The sequence below is a fragment of the Anser anser genome (genome assembly GCF_964211835.1).
Source record: "Anser anser genome assembly, chromosome: 9".
Lineage (NCBI taxonomy): Eukaryota > Metazoa > Chordata > Aves > Anseriformes > Anatidae > Anser > Anser anser.
In genome coordinates this window covers 8547648-8574465 of record NC_139729.1, presented here as the reverse complement: position 1 = coordinate 8574465, position 26818 = coordinate 8547648, and the positions used below count along the sequence as shown (strand labels likewise).

Genomic DNA, 26818 nt, shown 5'->3' with positions numbered 1-26818 from the left:
TGTTTACATGACAGTCAACCCTTGGATTTCAATAAAATCATTATAGTTTCCTACGCTTCACTGTGAGGAGGCTCTCTTATTCCCTGTATTTCACTGTAGGACATGGATGTTTTTTATTTCCCAAGTTAGCTTGCTGCCCATTTTTGTGAATGTGCAACACAGTTTTTGATGCTTAAGAAATACATCCCACAAAGATTGCTCAGAGGCTAAAGTGTCTGGGCTCAGCTGGTGTTACCTGTAGTGGTACTAATACAGAAACTGAAGCATTCTGTACTCTCACTGTTAGATGTGTGGTGATAACTGTATAGACAGCAAACTTGGCAAAACGTTGAAGGGTGGGCATTACAGCATCATGAAGAGATGTTAGTGGAAGTCCCAGGAGGAAATTTGCTGCCCAGGTAAGATACTCTGCCCAGGCTAGTGATCTAGGACTGGAACAGTTTTAGTAGTCACTGCACTGAATAAAAAAAATAAACCTACAACTTAGTTAATTTAATGTTTTAAGCAACATGATGCTATTGACTCTATATGAAGGCTCCGTTTCTGTAAATATTTGAATTGTATAGACTACTACCGAAACTAGATGAAGAAAATCCAAAGCAGAGAGGACAATTGTTGCTAAAGCTCCAGGAAAATCTTTATACCGGGAAAAAATAAAATAGGTCACCACCAAATTATGTTGTTCTCTGTTCTCTGCTAACAGTAAATTCAGTTCTTTGAGGGGGGAACAGTTTTACACTTACTTGATTGGGCTCATAATCCGCTCCACAAAGTTAGAAGAAAGGAGGTATTTTAACAGGAACTTTAATATGTGGAAAACAAAACAAACAAAAAAACAGGACAGTTAAATGTGAAGTGTTATATTAGAGTGAAAAAAATCTCAGGAAGAAAAAGATACAGAACTCTTTCCAATAATGATTTCTCATACTCCACACATTTATGTTTTTTAAACCGTGTGTACAATTGAAAACATTTTAACAGAATCCATCTGGAGATAATTGAAAAGGCTATCAAAATAAAATGCAGCAGTGGACTGAAAACAAAATATTTTTCTAATCAGTAATAATAATTGAATCTTTAAACCACTGTCTTATGAAGGAAAACAAAAGACAAAAAGTAAGAAGTAAAACTGAAAGCAGAGAATTTTACACCATTGCGAACACTTCAGGAACTTTTAAGAGTTATTCTCACAGCCAGAATAACTGGCTGATGCTGAAATATTTGCTTGCCAGAGTAACAAGAATCACTAGCCTGAAAGAAAAAAAAAATAATTTACACTGCATTTTAATATAAGCATTATTGTGTATGGGACCTCTGTTCTGTCAGTAGTTTTAGCAAAGAAGAGGAAGCAATTATTACATCTGAAGTTTGCCATCACTTGTATATGAAAAGCATCAAGTTAAAAGTCTGTATTGCACCAGGCAAAGTAATGTGTTAAAAGTTAAAGTTTGAAAAATGAAGGAAATGACAGAGTTCAATTCTTTTCTTATACAACTCTTTAACCTAAAGCAGTCAAATTGGTCCATATCTGATGTTGAGTGGCATTTCTGCTCTTTATCTCGTCAACAATTACCTGAAGATAAAGCTCTGCAAGAGGACATAGATATGGGGAGTTTGCTAACCCCATAGGCTTCTGATTAACATAAAAATTTCTCAGCTATACATGTAACCTATATCAAAAGAAAGAAACATGCAATAAGGAACTGAAATAATTAGAGGTAAGGCTGAGATACTAAGTGCAGTCTTTTGTTACACTGCTTTTTTTGAGAGAAAATTTGTTGGGTGTGTTTCAGAAGTATTACCTGGGATCATACAACATAAGGCAATAACCTTGTGGGCAGATCTGTCTGACCTGAGCATTTTCAGGCTTTTTACAGCTGACAGGCAATGAAGCTGTCTCTTCATCTTCAGGGAAGAAATTCCTCAATATACAACAACTCTTGTAGCTTATTTGAGCTTGAGGTGTCATCCCTGTTTTATCAGGGTGCTCACTAATGAATTCCTTTGTGTCTACATTCAGTTGACTTCAGGGGCAAGAACAGTACAAATCACACCCGACATATGGACTGCAATTCTAACAGGGGCTGTTCCTGTAATAACAATGAGACACTGAGGAAAAGCAGAGGAGTCACAACTCAGATTCTTTTTATTTGGTGGATTGAAGTCTGATTTTTCTTCCACATTTCTTAGGATTTATTTTTTTTCTTTTGGAGGGGTGGGGGTTGTAAAACACTGGTTTACACTAAATTGTGCAGCTTTAAACCCACTTTGCCAGACTGCTATTCTAGTCTTTATGCGCTGCTCTCAATTGACACATAGCAAAGTCTTTCAGGGGATCAGATTAAATACACCATGAGTCTTCATTTCTAATGAAAGCTCCATGGGAACGCCCCTGGGATCCCTGCTACTTTGCTACAGTCAAACTTGTGTGAGCCCATGTGCCATCCCTTTGTGCATTACGGAGACACCGGTATCATAGATACAATGCAGAGTATTCTGCTTTTGATCTTTGGGACATTCATTGCGAAGAATAGCAATGTTTTCCTCCTGTCCTCAAAGGCACTTGTTTACCCACCTCCTTTTGTTCAGAACTGAAATGTTTAGCTTTAAACTAAACTACAAGAGAGGAAAACTGACATTTTGCATTTCTCAGCTGCAGGAAAACGACATGAAATTGCTTGTCTCTTTTAATAAGCTTATTTGTTTAAGCATCCAGAGTGTTAAATTAGCTTTCTCGTCTATATGTGCTTTAATACCCCACCCATCAATTGGCTGAGAACAAAACAGGCCTTACTGCAGTAACGCCTGCTGTGTTGTGATAAGTTAGATTTTAAACCATTACATTATCAGAGCCAGTATCACAAGGCTGTAAAGTCCACCAAACCTTACGCTGACTGGACTATGAACTGCATATTTGTTATAAGAGTAAGTAATTATGTACATGAGAGAGGGGAAAAAGTATGCCCAAGACTGCTGGTTGTAGATTTTTACAGAAATTATATATATTTTACTGATTCTTCTACCTAGTTACCATCTTCAGCGAGACAGCCATTAGGAGGCTGAAGGTGACTACATTTAATCAGCAAATTATTCACTGTAAGAGTTTGAAGGCTTACTAAAAGTCTGCAATCAAATATTTTCTCCTCTGCAGGAGATTTCTGATTTGACAGAGTAGAAAAATCCAAGAGAAAAAGTACTTTCAATGCATTATAAATAGGGGCCTTTAAGGATTAGAAATAGTACCCTTAGAGAAACACAGGTTGTCCTATAATCTGTTAAGGAACAAGCATTTTCTCCTCGTGCAAAATATTCAATAAACAAGCACATACGAACAGTATAGTCTCCACTTATTCACAGAATGTTTAACCCATAAGCCTGTCTGAGACCTGTGCACTGGTTTTACTTTTTAAATTACAGGCAGCCAGGAAAAGAAAAATCATTTGTGTTTCATACCACATCCTGTGTAGGTCTGGTTTTAGTTGTCCTTTTTCCCAGTTGCACACGATTACCCCCTAAAGGGTCATAAAGCCTTAACAGGATTTACCTGAGTAACCTGACATGGTCGGCCTGTCTGTTTGCAGTTGTTCCTTTGGGATACCTCAGCTCATCTTCATAATTCCCATTTGGCGTGGTTTTACTTCTTGTGCATGGAGGTGGAGTAAATCTGACACCAGTGTAGCTGAGAGCAGAACTGAAGAGCCTGCATGCTTTGTATCTGTGCCAATTTAGAGGAAATTTGTTTTGTAAATAGTCTTCGAACACGTACCTAACATTAGCAGCAGTACAGTGGAAATCAAGTATGTATTAAATGTAAGAATGCTTTCCTCATTCAGAACTTGCGCTTGGCTCTGGGATGCATTCCTTGCTATCTGACGTCTAAAAAGGGGTAATTCCCTTCTGCTGATGTAAACCCGAAATAAACCCACTGAGGTCACTGGAGAGATGGCAGAGTACTTGCTGTAAGCCTGAAAAATAAGCACAACCAATATATGGTACTTCAAACGCTCTGAGAATCTACTAAGACTGTCATAGCATACAGGGAAAAAAATGACTTAAATGGCATTTCAATTTCAATTTCAAATTCAATTTTAGAACATCAGTTTTTGACAAAAAAAAATGAAGGACAAATTTCAGAAGCTGATACTATTTTCAAGCTTTTGGAGAGGAATATCAAACTATTGGAAATGGGCAAGGGTAATCAAAGTCTCAAAATGGAAAACTCAATTCACTGGAAGGCTCTCAGGAAAATAGCCCCCTGGTTTCCTGCAGCTGTAAAAGCCCTGAGAAGTCTCTTTAATGGCTGTCAGTGAGAGAGAAGCAAGTTGCTCTATTTTCTCTGTGCTCAAGCTGCAGCTCACAATGTGTATAAATGTTTGGTGCCAGGATACAGATCCGAATCCCAGTTCTGCCACAGCACAGACGCGGAGAGGAGGTTCTGAGTTTGGAGATGTTTGTAGACCTTTGAACAAGTGATGACAGAGTGAGAGCACCATGCTCTGCCTGGCTGGCTGGTTGGTAAGTCCCATGGCACGTATTCTGTGGAGAGCTACACATACAGCAGCAGTCTGGGGGATCCCTCAGGCCTTGATGCCTAGGCAGGACCTGCGATCCTTCAGGTATGATTCCTAACTCACATTTAAGGAGGCCTGCAGCTTTCTCCAGATGACTGCAGTAACATTATTGCTGTCTCTCCTTTATCTGAAGATGAAGCTATTAAGGCTGCTGCAGCTGGGTCACTCTTCATTTGGGACTGAGGGATTAATCAGTTTGTTACTGACAGCTCCATTCATATGAATGTTTGCTTTCAGACACGTACTTGAGCTAATAGGCATTTGAGCCGTAGCTTGGTTGGTTCTTTTCATTATGGGCAATACGATGCTCATGCATACAATTTGTATTATTTGGCTGTTTTCTGTGGTGACTATTATCAAATGGTCTTTTTTTATCATCAGACAGCACACAACTCATTTGTCTCTCTTGCATTCCTATCTCAGTACCCTCCCATCTTTTCTTGATCTTGTCCTGTCCTTGAAACATGCCAGTTAGCTGTATGCAAAAACTAACAAGACAAAGAAGTCACATTTTTTCTGAAAATATATGAGTTCCCAGAGTGACAATGACAAATGATTTATACGGACAGTCACTCTTCATGAGCACTAAATGCTGACACACTCAGTATTCATGCTAGATATCGCTGACCTCTAGGACCATTATTTGGCCTGTTATTCATTCTTTTAACCTAAAAAAAAATATGCTGCCTTTAGTATACTAAAAATGAAAGTATTACATTTCCCCTTATGATATATGCAACAAAGGGTAATCTCCAAGTGGCCTTTTTAGCATCTATCATTTTACAGAGCACTTCAAAACTTACAGGTTTTATCAAGCATTCCTCAGACACACTGAAGTAGATTTTATTGCCACCCCATTACATATACTGGATCCTCAGCTGTGGGAAGATGTTCTTGTGACACATTAGAGCATTTCAGCACACTATTCTGACCTTTTAAGTTTGCCATTCTTCACGCATATCTGAACTAAAGGTGGAAATCTCCTAAGAGCTGATTGTTGAGAGCCAGCAATGCTATTTGTAGAATATGTAAAGAACTGATTAATACAGAGCCCTATTCACTGAGGAAGGTACCACTGGACATGGCTGTAGACAAGGGACATTTCCAGAGGTTCATATGGGAAGGAAGTATGTGTTAGGGCCCTGAGGCCACTAACAGACCTTAATGATCCTGACCAGCCTCACCTGGTGTCCCCACCCAAGCGTAAGACCTGCCTCCTTAGCATGAGGGTTTGGGCTGTTATTCCAACCTGGTCCTCATCTTTGGGTCTGTGCTTCTCCCATTGTTCAGGTACTCTGGGGATGCTCCTGGCTGTTACTGCTCCCTGCCCAGCAGCATGCACCTGCACTTTAGCAGCAGGATGAATGGGGCATGCACCAAATAAAGTTGTCAGTATCAGAGGTACCTGACTCCAGCATTTTAAAAGTGTAGGATAAGTTTGATATTTATATAGCTTCAAATCTTCAGTAACTCTACTGAAGGTAGTGGAACTAACCCCCTCCCACCCATCTAAGAAGTGCTACCGAATCATATTTTCAGAGGGTCCCCCTTCATAGTTTCACAGACATTGTGAGCTGCCTGCATAGTGCAGATCACTCTGGTCTAAGTAAGTAAGCTTATTGTGTGATCTAGAAATTCTTTGCTAGAAGTTCATGCACATGTGCATGGTTATTTTCAACTGTTATTTATTTCACAATTTCTGTTCTGTTTCAATTATATTATCAATTATATTATCACAACCTAATTCTGATGAAGCTCTGGCTTCAATCACTGAAGCTTCAGCTGTGTATTATCTGAGAACTGTATGCAGAAAAGCAAAACACTCTGGTCCCTGGGGAGGGAAAAGGCAAGGGAAGGATTAGAAATTGTTTGGCTTAAAGAGTCTGTAGGTAAGGAAGAGAATGTTTTTTGTGGAGTTGTTCTTTTGTTTTCTTTCCAAAGTGTACCAGGTGAAGATCTGTAAGAACGGGAGATGCTTGAATGACCTGAAAGGAATGAGGCAGTGATGCAATTGCAATTTCCTTACCTAGATCTCAGAATACAGTCTTTTGCCTGTTTATCATTGTTCACAGGGGGCTGTGTAACCTGTAATCCAGGTTGAATCAAACACTAAAATATAGTGTTTCTTCATCCAAAAGCAAGTTCTCCTAGGGTTGGAGCTACTCTTGAGGTTAATACTGGTTTTGTTCACTTGGCAAACTTAAAGTAGTGAGGAGAAAATGAATACTTGAAATGCTCGTGCTATATGCAAATAGAAATGGAGAAGCCTAGCTTAGCCGTGCTGACTGTTTTTCCTCTGCCACTCAGACAACACTACACAAGTCACTCACTTCCTACATTCTGTCCAATTTCTTATTTACTCCTACAACACTGGGGAACTGTCTTCTATGCATTAATAGCAAAGGAGACTCTAGCATAAATGTGTATGATCTGTCTGCAGAATTGAGCCCTAAAAATGAGGTGTATTCCTGACATGAATGTTAATTACAGTTAGAAATAAATTATATTGAAGCAACTGGCTTTATATCTGCTTAGTGCGTTACTATTCCTGCCTTGGAGCAATTGTATGTGTTCCTACTGGAAGCTCGTATGATACAGTAGTATGTGCATGTATTTGTGTGGGAGAAGCCTTCTGCTGATTCAAAATATATCAGTCAGTGTTAATTTTAAGATGCAAGGATTAACAGTTTGGAAAGGTGGGCCTTACAGTACTGTTTATCTTTACTTAAACAAGGAGACAGGTCCAGGCTATACATGTGTTCCTTGCATTCTCAGCCAATTGACTCGCTCACAGAAATACGAAGATAAGCTACTCAATTTTCAAAATTATTAGGTTCGTATTTAATGTAATAATGTCTTAATATTTTTATTTTCATGTTGTTTTAACTACACCCATCCCTACTAGCTGAATTTCTATATACATTCTTTCCTGATGGAGCACCAGGTCAGTATGCCAAACGCAGCTGTACCTGCTGGCTTTAGAGCAGACCAGTGTTACTGGTTACAGGCTGAGGACACTAATGCGTCCTGTTAGGTATGAATTTTTTGCCTCCATGGTGAAAAAGAGTACAGTATGAATAATATTTGTATGTCATGATGAGCTTGTGGACGTGTATCCATTCCATGGCATTTCCTGTTTTTTTTCCTAGTAGGAAAAAACAAAACAAACAAACAAAACAACAACAACAAAACAGTAATATGGGACGTAGATATTTACTATTTGGTCACTCCTGGGGTTGGTTTTAACAGGAAAATGACTTGGCACAGCCATCCCTTCTCACTCCTGGGTGGGGCCCCTCATGAGCAGATTTGAAGCCTGTGAGTGAATAGGGTAATAGGGAAGTTGATAATTTCAATGCAGAGGGCTTTTTTTTTTTTTTTCCCCTGGGCAGACTTCCCTAATTAGACTTTTAAAGTTGGCAATTTCCCTGTGAACTAAATACAACGAAGAAATAATATAATATGCTTAAAATTCACCTGGCTTTGTGGATTAATTCTTTAGTTCTGCCTACCAGAAGTGTCAGAAATCTTCACCAACAAGGTATTTGGGAGTTCCTCAGGCACGGGAAAGCATTCAGATACTTAAAAAACAGTTTTGCTGGCATCTGGTCCCAACTCACCCAGCAGCAGAAGGCTAAAAGCTGTCACTCTGAATAACTTTACTGCTCACCACTTTGGCAAGTCGAGTCTGAATTTAACTAAAATCACATCTTGCAGCAAGAATATTTATGAACCAGGAAACCCTCCCGTGAGCGTGTAAGGGCAATTTTACATATATTCCACTCCCAGCCCTTCCTCCTATCTCCATGTAAACAGCGCGTGGATGCGGCCACCCCGGTTGCCTAGGAAGCCGATTGCTGCTCCTAAGGGATCTGTTTAAAATTCCAATCCAGATTCTAGTCAGGTTTGTGAGACCCTGAGAATGGAGCTCTTGAAGTGGTGTGTGCTTTCCTTTTTTCTTCTTTTTTTCCCCTCCTCGTGTCCCCCCCCCCAGCTCCTCTGGACTGAGAGAAGGCAGCTGTGCTGCTTTGCTAGACAGAGCAGCTGGACTTGGTTACCCACAGAACCAATTAAGTGCTGTAATAATGGCTTGCCTTATTCCAGAGAGACAGAAGGAGCTGTTTGGGATCAGAAATGACACTGGAGAGTAGTTGTGTATGTATGCAGTTATTTTAAGGGTTGTTTTTTGAGGCCTTTGCTTTATCTATGCACCTGCTGCCTTTTTGGGCATTTGTACTTTCATCTGAGCTGTTTGAAATGCAAATAAAACCAATGATACATATTCAGACAATCTGAGACCTGTGTTCTGGAGAACTATTCTAAGCTCTTTGTAGGGTTTCTTTTCAGAAGCTAATCCTGGTGGAAAATTACCAAATGGAGCTTTAAATAGGTGAAATGATGAGCCAACCAAATAGCAGACGTACCAGAGTGGCAGAGGTGGGTGCTGTCTCCGAGGCTCCTTCTGTCTCACAGCCTTACATTGCTGGCTACTAATCCAGGAGGCAGAGCAGAGTGATTTAAGAGCAAAGGTTCTTAACATTTGATTTTGCTTTAAAGCTGTTCTGCAAGAAGTTGTCTGTCAAGTCTCATGATAGGGGATATTCAAATTTAAGATGGGTATTCAGAATAACAGAAATCTATTAAAAGAATAACTGGTTATCATTGTAATCAATACTTATTAAAGAGATTTTAGATTATAACAAAAACTAGAGTCTGTGTCACTTGTTTTTGCTCTCAAACGAGTGTAAGATCTTATTTAAAACTACTTCAAAACGAATTATGAACAGGAGCTCTTTGATCTGAACTGATGTATGATGTCATAAGATATTATGCCCAAAACAAAACAACACCAAAAAAACAAACCAAAAACCCAACAACAAAAGTCATTTTAGCTTTCTTTCTAGTGGCACTGAGTGAAATGAGATCTGTGGTTCTCATGCTGTGTCTTTCGCTAACATGTCAGTGCTGAAGCAATCTGGCTACAAAGATTGCCGAACCTCAGCAAAGTGGAAACAGGTGTTTGGTTTTGGGGGGAGAAATCAGCAATGCATAATGCGTGTGTTTTCTTAATGTACTTACAGTCTATTTATATTGTGCACATTCTTCCATGAGTGTGGTCCCATGAGAACTTCCTCTTCTAAAAAGTTCAGCCCCAAATACAAGTTGTGGTTTCTGCTGCTTGCAGAATTTTCTTCATAAAGAAATGACAAGAAACTTTTTTCTTCAAAATGTGACACTATGTTTTCACACTTAGAAAAAGCACAATTGGGATATGATGTGCAATATTGCCATTTGGTGATACTTATCCCATGAGCACTAAAACTATCTCTGGTAGGTAGCTGACTGTATCGTTGTCAAAAGAGTTGATTAAATGGTCAATGTTACTTTGACATGCCCTGACAAACTCTTGTGACCACATAGGGTCCTACTGAAATAAGATGCAAACCTGCTGGGACAAAATGCTTGTATTTTAATCCCATGATTGGTACGTGCCCAGCTGCATGACAGTGGGGCATAGAAAAGGAAGGAAGAGTAATGTAATGGGCCAAAATAACTGTTGAAGTTGTATTTGTTCAGAGGTCCTGATCTATTTTTGAAAATCCTGCAACTAAGTCATCTGGACTAAATCCACTTAGTCATTTGCTAGTATATATTATGTGTATGTTTATACTCCAGGAGGTTAGAGCCATGTGCAAACAGCAGACTTCCATTCACTCTGAAAGATAATAAAAAATGCTTTCTTTGTGAGGCTATCCAGAGGAAAGGAGAATACTGTCAAGTACAGCCAGATAAGGAATCTTCTGCTGCGTCTGTTTAACACCACCTAGAAACAATGTAGAATTTGTAATTATTATTTGGGGTTTAGTCAACCAGTTAAAGACTACAAGAAAAAGTAATGCTATACATGGTAATATTGATAGTATGTACTGTAATTTCTGATTGCTTGATTACTGATGAAACTGATGAGGCTGAGTGTGATGTTTTTTATCAGGAAGTTAAGCCTGAGAGTAAGAGATGAAAACATTACATTTAACATGAGCACAATATACTGCCAAACGGCATGTTTGAGGGCTGAATTGAGTGACCCCCTGCAAAGATAATTTACATGCTGTAAAGCCATATATGTAGAAATGCTGAGGAATAAGACAATAGGCAGTCTCTAAAGAAAACCAAAGCTGCTGTAATGCAATAGAGCAGTTACAGAAATGTGGGTGAGTCACTTTGGCACTGTATCCAGACCAATGGTTATGACATGATTAAAAGATTCCTAAAGATCTGATGAGACTCAGGCTGAGGTAATTTAATGGGTAAGAATGCTGGCATCCCCGGGAGGTTATAGAAATAAAATGTCAAAATATACATGAGTCATCAAGGCATCCAGAACTGTAAAACGAGGGATAAGTTTGTTCAGGCATGGGGTAGATATGTCACGTGGCACTTGGAATGATGCAGAAACACGCACAAAGAAACTGAAAGAGATGACATCAGATTTCAGATATGTGGTGGCAAAAAGCAGGCATAAATAACTGTTTTCAAATGGTTTTCTTCCCAGAACTACCAGCAGTTTCTTAAAATACTTAAAAGCAGTAGGAATGAGACACAAGGCATCTCAGTCTGTAATTAGCAAACTGAGAATTGTACTTCCTTAAAGAACTGGGTATTGTCAGAAGTGACCTTTTGCTAGATGGAGAGTAAGGACTTTGTGAAGTATTCAGGAATGTAGCTGAGAAATGCAGCCACAGCCATAGTCAAACAATGGAAGTGAAGGAAAGATTCAGACTGCTGAAACTCTCATTTTTGTTCATTTTATTTCTTTTTAAAGTATAGAGCCTCAAACTACTACAGTGCAGAAGTAAAACTAGAATTGAAATACCCTATTCAAATATTACTTCAGTTAAAATATTCTCTCACAGTTCAAATGTACTGTAGTTTAGAAGTGGCAGAAACCATCTTTTATGAGCAAAACTGACTATAAACTTGTCTGTAGAGTGGAGGCATGCCTCTCTCTCTTCCCACTCATCTGCACTTCGGTACTATCAGGATGTGAGACCAAAACTGAAGTTTTAACACACTCTGCCTCTGGTAGATGTTACTGGCTGAATTCAGTCTTAGCGGATCTCTGAGTGAAGGTACCATATGAAACAGTATGGTAGGGGGCACAAACACAGGATACAAGCTGAACTCCTGTTACAATCACATGAATGTGAAAAGCAATAGCATGCCAGCAGTGTCTAGGTGGGAAGAATGGGGATAGCTGTAACAGGGAGGATTCTGGTTCCAAGAAGGAATGAAAGCTTTCCTGGGGTTTTTTAAAGATTCTATCCCAACAAATTTAATGTATGAATGGTAATTTAATGATAAGTCAGAAATGCCCAGGAATGAATGAAGGCAGAGGTGATCAATGGTTTAAAAAAAAAAAAAGGCAAAACAACAAAACCAAACACAAGCTATAAAGCTCATAATCCTGTAAGACTTAAAGTATTTTGCTTTGAAGCTTGTTGCTAGAACAAACAATGTTGGCACATGAGGAACATTTTTTCTCCATTTCTTTCTTTCTAAGTTTACCTGGTTTCTGTATTAGAAATAAATATTGGATATTCATAAGCTTCATCTCAGGTTTCTTGCTAATCATTATCAAGGGGCACTACTAAACTGTGCCTGCATCACAGACCTAAAGTGAATGACACACAGAATGAAAGCTTAGGACAAGTACAATTGCTTGAGTGATTTCTAAGAACAAACCAACTTCCTGTTTGTGATTTTAATTAGATCAGTGCCATGAATCAGTCATTTCTCATTAAACTTTGTTATTTAATTTGCAGTGTTCTTTGCATCATGCTAGGAAACCTAAAACACAAATCTTGGATATGAGGTACATCAGAAAAAATTTCCTATCTGGTATGCTTTAAACACGCAGTTATGGTAAAATGATTCTGAGATGAGTATCACTTATGTTTACACTTTCCTTTTTAAATAGCGTGAAATTCAATGTTGCGCTTTTAAAATGTCACTTATTTATATACTGCCAAATTTCGAGTGTACTGTGATCACCCCGTCTTAATGTGCTAAAATGTTATCTGTGGAGGCATCTTTCCTAAGGACAGCTAAGATGATGAAGCTATAGGGATAGATTTCTAGCTGAGATGCAGCCATTAGCTTTCTCTTCGTCTATTTTTTTGGATATCCACTGAAAATCAGCACTGTAATACAGAAAGTTTACCAGAGTAGGAATTCTCATGCTTATCTCCTCTTCTGAAGCCCTTGCTAAAAGACCAAAGAGGTATTTTTCAACAGAGTTCTTTGTGAATTCCGTCTTGGGAAGAGGCTGGAAACACCTCTAATCAGTGTAAAAAAGCCTGATAATCCTATTTGGGGTGGGTGGGGAAGGGGTGCTTTTTCTAACCTCTCAACAGACTTCCTTTTAATTTTTGTATGCATTGCTAAATTCTTTATATGCAATGCCTTGTTCACAATTGTATTTGTATCTGTGGAAAAGGGGTCTGTTTTTCCATGCCTGTTTCTAATCCTCGTCTCTGGTGGTAACATGGACAAAGAGAAGCTCACGAAATAGAGAATAAGGGGACATGGGCCATAGGCAAACGAAATAGTTGGAATATACTTAATCCTGCAGTATTTTAGGAGAATTAGGATCAGGAGCTTTAAAATTTAAGTAAACCATAAAATTAGTACTGTTCCCCTTAGATGATGGGGCTGCATTTCACTGTGACCTATCTTCTGTAATTCAGGCTGTCAATTTACCTCTCGGGGTTGAGGTCAGAGAGTGCCACTGCCATGTTTTGACCACACGCAGCTGTGGATGTTAGCGAGCTCACAGTTTGTGTCCATACATGCTCACAGCTGCAGTTTGGTTAATGCACTTTTTTTTTTTGTTGTTAATTCATAGTTAATTCACTCTACTGTAAGGGGGTACCTTAAGATCTTTGCAAAAGAGCAAATTCTGATGATATGAAATAGTATTCACACTATTCAAAGACATGGATTTATAATAGTATGTATAGAGAAAGTAGATCCAGTAGACCAGAATATCAGGTGAAGTGATATGGCAGGACTGTGCATAACTCCAAGCCTACTCCAAAGATAGCAGTTGCAGTTGCTCTGTCCTGTGAGTATTCAGTTTCTCCTCTACTTTCATCCCCATAAAATCCAAGTGTACAGCATTTCTGCAGAGAAACTTTCAAGATATTAGCAACTTTGAGTACATATAGTTTTTTATATGATAAATAACATAATATCTGGCAAAGTTAATTTATTTTGTATATGCAGACAACTGTATTTTATTCTCCAAAGCAAAAATGTTCTGTGAAGAAAATGAAATCCTTTTGTTGCAAGAAAAACAGATTGACAGTTTCTAAATTTCAAATCCTTTGTGAATTGCACTTTGTTCTGGGTGGTGGTGGAAACACAACTGTAGTGGCAAGCATTTGCTGTCATCGTAAATCATTGTTTCCATATGGAGATGATTTTTCTGTGAAGCATGTACTCTGCTTTCTGGGTAAAGAAGGCCAAATTTCTTTGTGGTAATATTGGGCATTTTGCAATCCTGCAATGCCCTAAAGTGATCTAGTGAATGGTAGTTGGAAATCTCATTACTCTGCATCCAGGGTCCCATATTTTCTCTCCTACTCCTCTGTGAAACAGTTTTGTTCAGATGGTTGGCACTTGTTTTATTCAAATAATTAAAAAAAAAAAAGCCGTGATGATGGATTAGCTCTCAGCTGATGCGATGCTGCTAGCTGGAAAGAACAGCAGCTTCTGTGTATGTGCTGAGCAGCTGCTGGTTGGCAGGCCACTGCTGTGCTGCTGCGCATCTCTGGGTTTGGTTTATAAAGGGCAGCCGTAGGTAAAGGCTGTGGTCTTGTGGCCGTCCAGCTGCAGGTCAGTTCCTGCAACGCTGTGCAGTCTGTCGGTCAAAACTGCCTGAATTCCTACATCCTTTCCTAGAAGGCAGGAAGGTGGAGAACCTTGGAGCACGGCCAGCTGCAGTCACACCAGCCAGGCAGATGCACTAGTCCAGCTGGAAAAAACGTGCCCAGTCTCCTTGTTAGGCATGTTGACTGTAGGTGTGTGGTATCAAAGAGCAAATCTGGCTTCGTGCCTGTGTGGACAGGGCCGTGACAGCAGGTCACCGTGACCCAGGAGCAGAGGCCTGGTGGATAAGCGGTGGGGAGCTGGCGGTGGTACCTCGGCGGCACTGTGGACCGCAGCAGCGTGTGGCCCACCTGCTCGCTGTGCTGGCCTCCGGACACGACAAAAACCCCAGCAACGTGGTTCCGCATATATGTGTCGGGGGGTAGCATAAAGGGAATTCGGGCATTCCCTGCATCTGTACCATTCGTTTCAGGATCTGTTGTAGGGACAGATGAAAAATTGGTGTATTGGAAAGACGGTCAGCCTGTAGGATTAAATGAGCGCCCCTCCTGGCGGACAATCTGTGTCTGGGAGGGGAAAGACTGATTAGCTGGGAGCTGTCTTCGCTGGCAGTAAATCCTGGCGAGCACTTGGTGAGTTCTGAAAAACCTTCCCTCGCTCTAACTACAGCACGGCACTCGTTTATCTCCTTACTGGCATCCACACAACTCTCCCGTGACAGGGACGCGGGGCCACGCCGCCTTCAGCAGCCATTTCGCTCGCCTGCCTCAGGCTCCGCGCCGCGGGACCACCTCCTCGGGCCCCGGCCGGGGGGCGCCCCTCAGCGCCGGGCCTGCCGGGGAGAGGCCTGGCGGGGCCGGGCCGGCTCCTCGTGTCGGGGCCGCCCCGGCGGGGGAGGGACGGGGCGGGGGCAGCCCCACGGAGGGCGGCGCTCGGCGGAGCCGGGGCGCTGGGCGGGCTGCCCAGCCCGAACCGTGGCGTGGCGGCGGGCAGCGGGCCCGGCCCCGGGACGAGGAGGAGGAAGAGGAGGCGGCGGCACCGCGGGCAGGTCAGGGGTGGCTGTGGGACGGGTGGCCCGGGCGGCTCCGCTGTCCCGGGAAGGGGAGGGGGGCGAGCAACTTGTGTGGGTTTCTCTCTCTCTCTCTCTCTTTATTTTTATTTTTTTTTAATTTCCCACGCTGGTTGTGTTCAGCGTGTTCGATAGCGAGCCTTGTCCTCGGACGTGCCTTAACCCAGGTGACTGCACAGCCCTGGGCAGGCTTCGTGGCGTGCTCCTGCGTTGCAGGCTGCCCAGGAGCGGCCCCGAGCCCTGGGGCACGAACGGGCTCCTGCGTGCATGGGTTACTCCTCGTTTTGTCGTGTTCCCGCACGGGGGGCTCCTTGGCCCTCCCGCAAAAAAAAATATATATGTGTGAAAGTGTTTTGTTGAAAATGATAGGAAGTAAGTGGTTAAGCAACATATTCTGTAAATCCTGTGACCTGAATTTCTGGTCCGATCGCTCTAGGTGAAGGCTGGGACAGCAGCAGTGACAGGGTAGGAAGCGTGTGTGCGATGCCCTGATCAGACTTTGTTTTGTCTGGCGTTAGGGCCTGCGACGAGCATCTCATCTCGCTCAGCTCTTACTTTTACTCTTTTACACGTTCAGCAAATACACTTCTGTGTGGATGAAGAAACTCCTGAGTAAGAGGATCCATCCCTGACTAACTGCAAAAGCCGTCACGTATAATAAGTTATTGTGCCAGTATTACGATAATAATGGGATATTAAACCAACGCGTTTTGGCAATAAGTCGCTGTAATACTTATGCCCTGTTTTGACGTCTGTAGCAGGAGGATTTGCTCAGACAGACTTTGTAGTGGGAGGGTGTGAGTGGGATGAAAGCAAAGCTGCTTAATTTTAATCTCCTCAGAAAGGTAACTAAAAGTAGCACGCATAGTTAAAACACATATGTTCCTCTCACTAGTGGCTTTTAATTGTAGTCTTTTAAATATTTTATGTAAACTTAGCAGAGCTGAAACATGAATTTTTATAAGATTCAGTATGCACTAAAACAGCTCCCTGTTCAGCAAGAGCCTGCCCTCATGTGAGGGGCTGACAGCGGTGGCCATAAAGACCTTTGTGCAGCGGTCTCCATCCTGCTTAGACTTTTTGCACTTAGTTATGTTGTTTCAGCTTTATAGTTATGACCTTGCCTTTCAGTAACCACAATCTTATTTCTGTCATGCTTTTATTAGCTTAAAAAGTGGGCATCTTGGAACGAGCAAACACACAACCAGTGCTTCAAGGTGTGCAAAATTACTGACTCCCATAAAGTTTGCTTTCTCCAGTGGCTTTGCACTGGGGTGTGTGTTCTTTCTGCTTCTCCCTCGTGACCTCCTTAGACAAAGGAAACCATGAGCATCCTGTGAGATTTCTTATGTAGGTCTTTGTTCCTTTTCATAACCTGGTATGAGAGCTTTGAAATTAGATTGACTTCTTTGGGATGCTTTTCCTGCTGAAGTTGCAGATTTTGTTGTTGTAATTAAAAGGCTTTTTTTTTAATTTATAAAAGGCTTGTATCTTAAGCGTATCTGCATTTTATTGCTCAGTAGATGAATGACAGATTCATGTAGTACTAAGACTGGCTTTTATCTGGATTTATGTTCACGTCTGGTTGCATATTCTCTTCTCAAGGTTTTTATTCTAAGTAATACAAAAAATACTTGCAGTTAGCATGCAAGAAACCACCACTGTGAGATGCATGTTGCTGACAAACATGCATCTCACAAGTATAGGAATGAAATGCTAAGCCACCTACTAACGTGTGCTTCATGATTTAGGTGTGATTTGACTTAGGGTTTATATCAGATGCTACAAAGGAGGTGGTGGTACCTTGGTTGTTCAAAAGGGTTGGGAGGAGCCTGGAAGCTCAGCTGTGTTGGCAGGGTCTTGACCAGCACAGACAAATGCTGCAAGACGGCAGTCTCGAAGGTGAGGAAGGATTTGTTTAAAGAGAATGTCAGTGGCTCAGATGCTGAACAAACAGTGGGGTTTGGTTCAAAACTGTTTAGGCAGGAGGTTAGATTGGAACAGTGTTTGAACGTAGCCTGTAGTCTTGACTCGCTGTGGGAAGAGTCACTAAGTGAGCAATGCATTGTTTCATGCTTAGAAGGTTGTATTTAGAAATAAGCTAGCTTGAGTGGAAAATTGCATTCAAAAATAAAAGCTTAAATTGTGTAGAAAAATGAGACGGAATGACAAATGTCTGGGAGGAGGCTAGAAATGTAAATTCCATGCAAGATTTCTACTTGCATGATTTTTAGGTTTGTGGTAATTTTACTGGAATTGTACTAAAATAATGTTGTACAAAGATTGTGCTGTAAAACACACTTTCTCTTTGAAATGATTTTCAGAATTCCTTCTATGATAAATGCAGACTCTAGTATGGTATAAATTGCACAGAAGTGTAAATATAAATGGAAACAGTTGATTGTAAAGCTACACATTGGATGATGATGGCTGAAGGTTTATGTAGGAACTTCCCAGAAAGATATCAGAAATGTGATACAGACTGTGACATGCTTCATGTTCTGTTAAATTCAGGCTGTGCTTTGATGAAATCTGAATGGAGTCCTCTTAAGCAAGCGTTTGGTTTTGTAAATCATTCAGGGCAGAAAGTTTTTAATTTTTTAACAATAAAATTTCCTAGTGAAAGATATATATGGGTTTTATATCTATACGGGAACATGTGAGCTTTGACCACGTAGCTTGCTTTGTGGCATTGGGTTTATTTTAGCATTCAAATTAAATGCACTTTTTGTCTGGAAGGTACTAGGGGGTCTCTGGTTACAGCTGGGTGAGGTTTTCTCATTGAAGAAACAGAGTGGGAAAGGGTGCTGTTAGAATCACCATTTCTGTATGATTTTTTTTTAAATCAGATAACATCATTTTTACTGTTCCCAGTCAACGCCTGAGTCATAAAATGTAATGGTTGGTCCTAAACAGCCAAAAAAAAAAAAAGGCATTGTTGTATTGTGCAGTGCTATAATGAAATAGGAGTCTTTGTCAGGAGGGCTACAAAGGTGGGTGATAAATGTATGATTATCACTGAATGGTGCTGATGATGGGGAACAGCTTCAGAGCAAGATTGACAGGCTACTTCGTATTGATTAAAAAGAGAGAAACTGGGCATTGAAAAGCTACAGAACTGGTGTATTTCTTGAACATACCAGATTTTTGGAAGCTGAAATAATTAGGCTTATTTTTTCTCGCTGCTTGATAAAAACTTGCTCATAAATGCTGTTCAGACATAGTATTCAGTAAGTGTTCTCCAGCTGTTTCATCCATAGTTCTTACGACACCATCAGACTTTTTGTGTGACAAGAATGAAGTCAGTTTCCCCCAGAAAGCTGTCAAATGATAAATGTCTTCCGTTGAGGGGAAAAAACAAAACACCATAACTTTGTCTCCACATCCCCTATAATAAATTCCACACTTATGCAGTGGAATAAACTGTACTGTTTTCTTTGGTTGATACTCTCAGGTGATTTAAAAAAAAGAGATCCTGTGAACATCATGTATATTGCGTTGTCAATGGTTATTTTAAAAGGACGAGCAATATTGACAGTCTACCTTGTGTTTTTCCATATTTTTTTATGCTTTGTTCATCTTCCTCACATCTCTGGCTGTTGTGTTGGCGAGCTAATTGTTCTGGAGTTAGCACAGGCAGGCATTTCTGCCTGTGAAGACGTTGGGTTACCTTCGTGAGAAGCTTCTGATGGGCCAATAAATTCAGAAATAAACTTCCTGGAGCTAAGCAACAGAAATGTTTGCGATAAGACTTCCAAATGAAATGCTGGGACATAGCGTTTAACACCAGCACTGTTTACCTAAATCTATTTTTATGTTTCCTCTTGAAGAAATAACCAGCCTGCCCACACCGTTGTGCTCAGGTTGTCTCTAACTGTAAGATGACGTGGTCTCGAGGTTAATTTGTGCTGCTGCCATGAGGACTGGGGAAAGAACAGGCGTCCTGTCCCGCCTTGCAAAGCAGCACGGCAGCGCTCCCAGGATGATGCCTGCGTTATTCCTCATTCATCTATTCAGCACCCAGGCGAGCTGGCAGTTGTATGAAGTGTCGTGGGGAAGAAGAGGAGCAGGAAATACTGACTGTCCACTAACGCATGTCTGATAACCATTCTGGGGTTAGGCTGCAGGAAAATGACTAAATTGCTGAATAAAGTCTTAGTCCTTTTCTATCAGTATGAGCTGAAACAGACCCAGCTCAAAACCAGACCCAGTATAAGATCATCTGGAATTAAAAGAATAAGGGGAGACTTGGGAGCTCAGGTCTTATCCTCAGATCTGTCTAACTTGAGCAGAAGGGCAGATACGCAGATGAAGGTACTTTCCTTCATACTAATATCATCTCGAATGTGGGGTAGGGTGAATCAGACCTGGTGTGTCAACATAAACTCTTTCCTCCGCTTATGAGCTTCCCAATCTAAATCTCTTATCTGATCTATTTATTCAACCTGACCTCACTGGTTGATTGCAATTAGTATTGAAGTGTATCCCCACGATGTTTTCTTTCAAAGTTAGGGCCGGGAAGAGGTTTTTGCAGCAGCTTACAACCCCTGCCAGGGGGAGGTGTGTTTGTGTCCAGAGCGTTTGATGGTTCATATTGGAAATGCATGCAGAGGGCAGCATTACAGTAGGCAGGAGAGTTGCTCAAACAATTAAAACTGTAAACTATAAAATCTTAACTTAAAAAAATAAAAATAAAATGTATAACAATTCAAGTATGCTAACTGCTTTGCCTTTGTGTGCTTTTTGGAGCTGTAGTGTTATCTGATCAGCCACTGGCTGTGATCTGCGTCTGATTAGGATCTATGCTTACACAATTATGAGCATATGGTATACCATTTTAAAATTATAAGCTTAAAATCATTAAATTCTGGTGCTATTTTTTAAGACTTATTTAATTGTGTGTGTTCTGGAATGGTTTTGCTGCCAATTAGGATTCAGTTCTGGCTTGGAGCCATCAACAATCGTAAGGTTTCTTTCAAGTTTTATAATAATGTTGAAAAAGAGTTGCTCGGTTTCCTTTAAGGAAGCACAAGCACTTCCTTTGTTTTTGTTTTTACTTTCCCTGCAGTTCAGGGAAGCAGAAGTGCATGACCTATCGCTGGGTGGGAAAAGGAGTAGGGATGTGGTGATATTGCTGAAGAGGTTGACTAAGAGTTGGGCTTATGACAGATTTTCCTAGGTATTAAAATTTTGTTAAGTGGTAGGACAGTGCTTAGTTTCCAGCCAAAAAGAGCTAGTCAAGGCCAGGTCAAAGCATGTATAGAGAAGTTTGCCTGAATGGAAGGATCTCTCCAACTAAGGTTTTAAACGGATCAGAAAAAAAAAAGTCAAGGACACCTCATCCTTGAAATATTTCATGCTCTCATATATTTGCTTTTGAAACAAGGAAACCAAATGAGACCTAATGGAAAACCAAAGTGAGGAAACTCAACAGTTCCTGAAAGGAATGTGAAAATGAGAGAAGAGATGTTAAGCTAGCAGAGGAATTGATGTAGTCTTTTAATTACTTATGATTTGGGTGAGCTATCAAGTCTGATTTTTGCAAGGATGAATGGTTTATGTTCCTAAGTTATTTAAATACTGTTTAATGCTTTTTAATTTGGCAGATTTGGTTTTAGACTGGATTATATAGATAGATTTTTAACACAACAGTGAGGCTTCTCTGCTTTGAAAGAAAGTAGCCCGTGCTATATATCACATTCAAAATGTAGCTTAAAATTTGCATCCTAAATGCAAAATCATATCCATCTTCATGTTATCTCCCGCGTTCTGAGCGATGTGGAAGATAGAGGTGGTTTTTCCTGTTGAATGAAGTGATCTTTCTCTGCCATCATTTTGGCAATCAAAAATGTGTAGATTCCTGAGAACTGGGGGCTTCGTGTTTTGTTGTTGTTTGGTTTTTGTGTTGTTGGTTTTTATTATTATTAATCATTTGGACAGGTTTGTAGCTGGCACAGCTTAAAAATGGATAGTCCTGATAACTGGAGGAAAAGAGGGTTTGGGAACAGAATGCAAGAGAAATTTTGGTTCTTTGAAGTGTTTAGAAAAGAAATGCAGATGGCAGCAGCATGTGTTTGTTTTAATGCCATTAATAGGAGAATGTTTTTTTCCTTATGGTTTGATGCAAAGAATATGTTCTGAAAATCTTTTATCTATAGCAGAGAATCAGTCTGCTACAAATATGTTTCTTTATAAAGCCTGTCGTCAAAGCAGTGGTCCAGGGAAGACTAGTGTGACTTGGAGAATGTGAATTTTTTTACTGGTGTGCAGTTCCTCTGTACAGTTGGAAAGAAAACAGTTTGTTTTCTGAATGTTCCTGATTTGCTATGGAAGGGTATGTCATTAATGAGCTTTCTGTGATGCTTTTTCCTGTTATTTGGTAGGCTTTGTTCTTTATTTTACCTGATAGGAGTATAGCAAATCTTTATTTTGTGTTCATAATTGTAACAAGCTAACAGATATGTCCTGTTTAGTTCAGTTGTGTGGCTTTTTTTCTATTCAAGCGCATAGGTGTTAAAGCCTAAGGGAGTATGATTTTTTTTCTCATGTTAGTAGAAATTGATAATACAGCCATTACAACTTCAAAAACAAAAACACAGGAGTGCAACTGGATTGTAACAAGGGCTGTAATGAGGGCATGTTTGGCTTTAACCTGATCTTTGTAAACTGTGAAGCAGAAATAAAAATGGTAGCAATCTTCTCCAGCATGTTTTCATCCCTGTGTTTTGGTGTCTGCCTTGGTAGTGGACTGGTTTAGAAAGAAGCCCAGCCATATAACGTAGATACGTTGTGTGGCATCATAGCATCTGTCCCTATTTAAAGCTTGGATCGTACTTAGTGCTCGCAAACAGTGACACAAGGACTACCGTAAATAAAAATATTGTGCTGACCACAAGAGTGTAAGTAATCTCTTGGGATCTGTTTCCAAATTTTACACCTACATTTTTTTTTTTTTTTGGCAAATAACCAAGAAAAGAGAAATGCTGTGCAAGAAGTGTTATATATGTCTTTGGTACAGGAACGTGTTGTATATATGAACCATGGTAGGTGGTCTTTTGAATATACACATACTGACAGACCTGAGGTCGCTGAAAGCCAACTAGCGAGGGTGAAAAAGTAATCAGTCGGGTGGGACTTGGAAATACCTAGCAGTCCAGGCGTTGTAAAAGGGACCAGATTAAAGGGAGCAGAACTGGGTTGCAGTGGTGCATGACAGAATGAGGGCCTCTGGAAGACAGCACCGATGGGAAGAACTGCGTGGCACCAAGTAAAAGCCAAGGCATACTTCTGCACACCTGATGAAAAATGTGATCAATGTGACAGCTGTAGAGGGGCAGACAGTGATCACTGGAGAAGTCAGTGCTTGGTCACTGTCCAAGTGTGTGCATCTCTGCTGAAGGACCGGAGTGCAGGAGCTCCTGGGGGTGCCGTGTCCCCGCTACATGCCAGCTCCCCTTCGTGCGGAGCTCGACAGCAAAATCCTGCTGGCTCTCAGCGCCCTGGAGGGAGGTGGTAGGGCTGAGCATCAGGGACTAACACGAGTAACTAAAAGTACTCATGAAAAATGGGAAAAAAAATGAGCTGGCAAGCATGAATTTTGATGGTGACCATTGCTTCATCCTCTGATCTATGCGGATGTCTAAATCTGGCACAAAGTAAGGAGACATAAAGGAGCCTACAGACAGAAACACTTACGGAATGTGTAATGCACCCTACGCGCAATCCTGTTTTTCTCATTTGTTTACTGCCAGAGCTAATTTAGACTCTAATAAGTTCCTCCAGGCATGTGCACGTCGTCTCTGTGTCACGGCTGATGGGAGCAAGTGATGTTCTTTATAGAGAGAGTAGCGAAGCTGGTGGGAGGAAAAGCCCCTGCTGTCAGTATGCTGCTAGGGCCAGGGCACAAAGGCAGCGAGCTGTCTCTGTGTTGGGTTGTTACAGGGGGAAGTGGTCTGTAAAGAGGGGAAAGGAGACTAACTAAATATATATATATATATATATATATGTATATTTTAAGGGGAGAATATGTAGAGATGACATCTCAATTGCAGCTCTTCAGAATTTCTTTGATATATTTAGTGAGCATTTTAGGAATAGCAGAGATATTGGAGGAGGAAAAGATTATATTTTGGCACTCTACTTCCCTTCATCTTTAGGTTAGCTCATGTGTTTACTTGTTTTCTCGTAGTAATAGTGCTAGTGATTACGCAGAAGTAATTGCAGTGCTGATATTCTTTAATGACCTCATGTCAGAAATGGTTGTGTTAGGTCTTACAAAACACCGTTTGAGTGTTTTAAGGTGCAGTTTTGAAGCATCGCTGAATAGAAGGGTTGTATTTACAAGTCATGCAGATTACATTTCTTCAAAAATGTATTGTTTAGATTGTCAGAGGCATTTACTTTTAGAAATGATCCCTTGGAAGATGGGTAGTGGTCAGAGTATAGGGGAGGTAAATTGATACATCTAAACTGTTCTGCGGAAGTGTGAAAAAGATAAAAGAATCAGATACTTAATGATCTTTTCATGCCCTTTAACAGTTCTCACACATTTTTCACTTAAACTTTGTTCAAGAAAACGTGGGCATGATTTCATCAGAAAGCTGATAGAAGTCTAAGCCTCCAGAAACAAGGAGATCCCTGTCTGCGAAATAAGTCAACTTCCAATGCTGGGGAACCCATAAAAGATAGTTGTTCTCTTAGAGCGTTACATTAGCTGCAACATTTATGTGCTAAACAGAACTTGAATGTAGATGTCTCTGCGTGGCTGTGTTTATGTTCAGTTTTAAAATTTTCATAAACTTGGAGGTTCAATTTTAAATAAAACAAATGAATTCTAAAGGACTTGGACCATCAGAAATTAAATGCAAAGTTAAACTGTATGGAAAACTTGTCCTGCTTGCACCTGTAGGCAACTCACACTGGTGATTTGAGTAGGACGGAATTGAAAGGCTGGAAACCACCCTTTCAAGGATATACTCTGGCTGTAACCTGAAAAGTGCGTTCCCAGGATTTGCACCAGAAAACTGTATGACAGTCCTCCTAATGTCTGAAAGTTTTCAGAAAGTTTTGGAGAAGATGCTTTATAAAATGTTCATTGTTACCTGATTGTGTACCTTGGGGTTTAAAAGCTAAGATCTGAGAGTCCAGTGGACCTTTTCTTTTGAGAGCTGGGGATTATCTTCAAGGTGTAATCAAATTTCAGTACGAGCAGTGGTCCCTTCGTCACTTTGAATGCAAAGCAACTCTTCTGGATTATAAAATCCAGTGACAGGGTGTTTTTGAAGTCTCTGTGACTTTCTGCTTTTTTTTTTTTTTGACATAAACAGCTTTTTGGAATATGCTTTTCTGTCTAACAAACTATCCTTTAGGCTGGCACTGTACCAACCATGAGTTAGTTATGTTTATGTGGTTCTGTGGCTTCATAAAAATATTAAGATACTTGATGATAAGTGCTTCTGTGGAAACCAGAACTGCTGAAACCTGGCTGCCTACAGATTGATGTCTGGTGTTGCTCCATCACTAGTTGGGATATTGTAACACTATGTCTGGTGAACTTTCTGAAATGTACAACAGAAGTTAGTTTTACGTCTCTTTCACTTCTTAGCCAGCCCTGTTACTGCATCTTTTTTTTTTCCCCCAATCCAGCTTTTTTTTCCATTTTTTTTTAATATAACCTGAGTGTTCTATTGAGGAAAAACAAAAAACAACAAAAAAACCCTTGGTATTTGAAGTTGGTATTGGTTTAACTTGAATGTTCAGTTCTCAGAGTTACTGGCTAAATGGGCGTTATTTTGAAGGGGAAGAATTTGCAGCGTAGGAAATCAGCCAAAAAATATATATATTTTTTCTTTAAAGAAAGAAATCTATTTTCTTCCCACTTTTTCGTCCTGCATCCCACCCCCCAGCCACTTGTTTCTATCTTCCAGCCCCAGCTGAAAGGAATGGAGAATCCAGCCGTTGTGGTGAGTGACTTTGTTCTCAGCCCCAGCTCTGCCAGCGGGTTTACCCTGAAACAGAAAACCCTGAGGGAGACGGTTCTGAGGAGCAGCTTTGGGGTGACTTTAGACAGACAAACATGACGTTCATGTAGGATCATACGGAGCACAGTCTCTCCGTGCTTCGTTAGCCTACAGTTTCTTTTTGACTTGAGACAGCCTGGGGTTTCCTGGGATATTTCTTTATGGTGATGATGGATTGTCTTTAAATTACTTATTGTTCCATCCTTTCTTCTCTCCTTCCCCACTTTTTCTAATGCTAAAAAAAAATGCACACAGTAGCCAAATTATTATTTTTCTAAACAAATTTGTGCACGAAGATGACTGTATCTCTCGTCAACCAGTTAAAGTGATTTCTTCCCCTCAGAAAAGCATCATTCTTCTCCCTTCCCCTCACCCCTCAAGTTTTCCCTCTAACTCGTTAATATCAGTTGAACTACTGAGAGAGAGGCCTTCAAAGCTGTATTTTCAGCCTCATCAAATGTAGTTATTGTGGCAGTCCCAGCCTTCTTCAGTCTTTCAACCTTTGGAGCTGAGCAGTGGAAGTAGTTTACCACACCTAGGATTTTGAAGATTTGAAATCTCGATTCCTTGGGCTGACCTTCTACCACCTGCTTCTCATTTTAAGATGCTTGCTACTGCTCTGTTAGTTCAAAATCTCTTCCAGCTGAGCTTTAAGGTGCTTGCAGTGATGGAGTTTTTCAGTGGACCACCTGTATCTCGGCTCTCTATAGCAAAGGGAAGGCTTTGAAACTTACATGATTTACTTACACAGTGAAAATAATAAGCTCTGTATAGAGGGACAAAACTTATTAGAGTAAGAGCTCTGTTTGATCCTTTTGCTTTAATGAAGTGAGAGCTTGTGTTGGCTGCTCTGACAGACTGGGCAGTACTGCTGGGCCATTTTCAATAGCTTTTGAATGTCTCACGACCAGATGTGTCAGCATGAGAATTTTAGAACTGAATAGTTAAGGAAGACACTTGGAATAGGAGAAAAGAGAACTTTAGATGTAGATATTTTAATGTTCTAAATACCAGAAAAGGTTAAACTTGAGTAACTGAAACAGTAACTAAAATGTTAAGCAACTCAAAAATAAAATCTTGAAAACATTTTATAGGTAACAATTACTGTGTACATATTAAAATGTAGCTGTGTTCAATACACTCCTTTCTGTTTTGGAGTGGTACATGTTGCTTTTTTGGTCCTGTCTTTCCTTATGTTTTATTTTCTATTAGGGCTCAACAGGCTGCTGACCTGTTTGTACTCTCAGGCAAGTTCTGTGTTTTCTGCG

General features: G+C 40.5%; 1 protein-coding gene across 4 annotated transcripts in view; it reads left to right on the top strand.

The window, feature by feature from the left end:
* The first annotated feature begins 6050 nt into the window (after positions 1–6050).
* The window catches only part of PXYLP1 (2-phosphoxylose phosphatase 1), a 63514-nt gene continuing 42746 nt past the window's right edge, over positions 6051–26818 (top strand). Inside the window, exon 1 of one of the 4 annotated variants that reach the window (XM_083849256.1) lies at positions 6051–6177. The gene's annotated coding sequence lies outside the window, so the exon portion shown is untranslated. Of the gene's footprint in view, positions 6178–14308; positions 15095–15353; positions 15511–17343; positions 17434–26818 lie in introns of those variants that run through there. The other 3 variants (XM_083849257.1, XM_083849253.1, XM_083849254.1) reach the window with 3 other exon arrangements.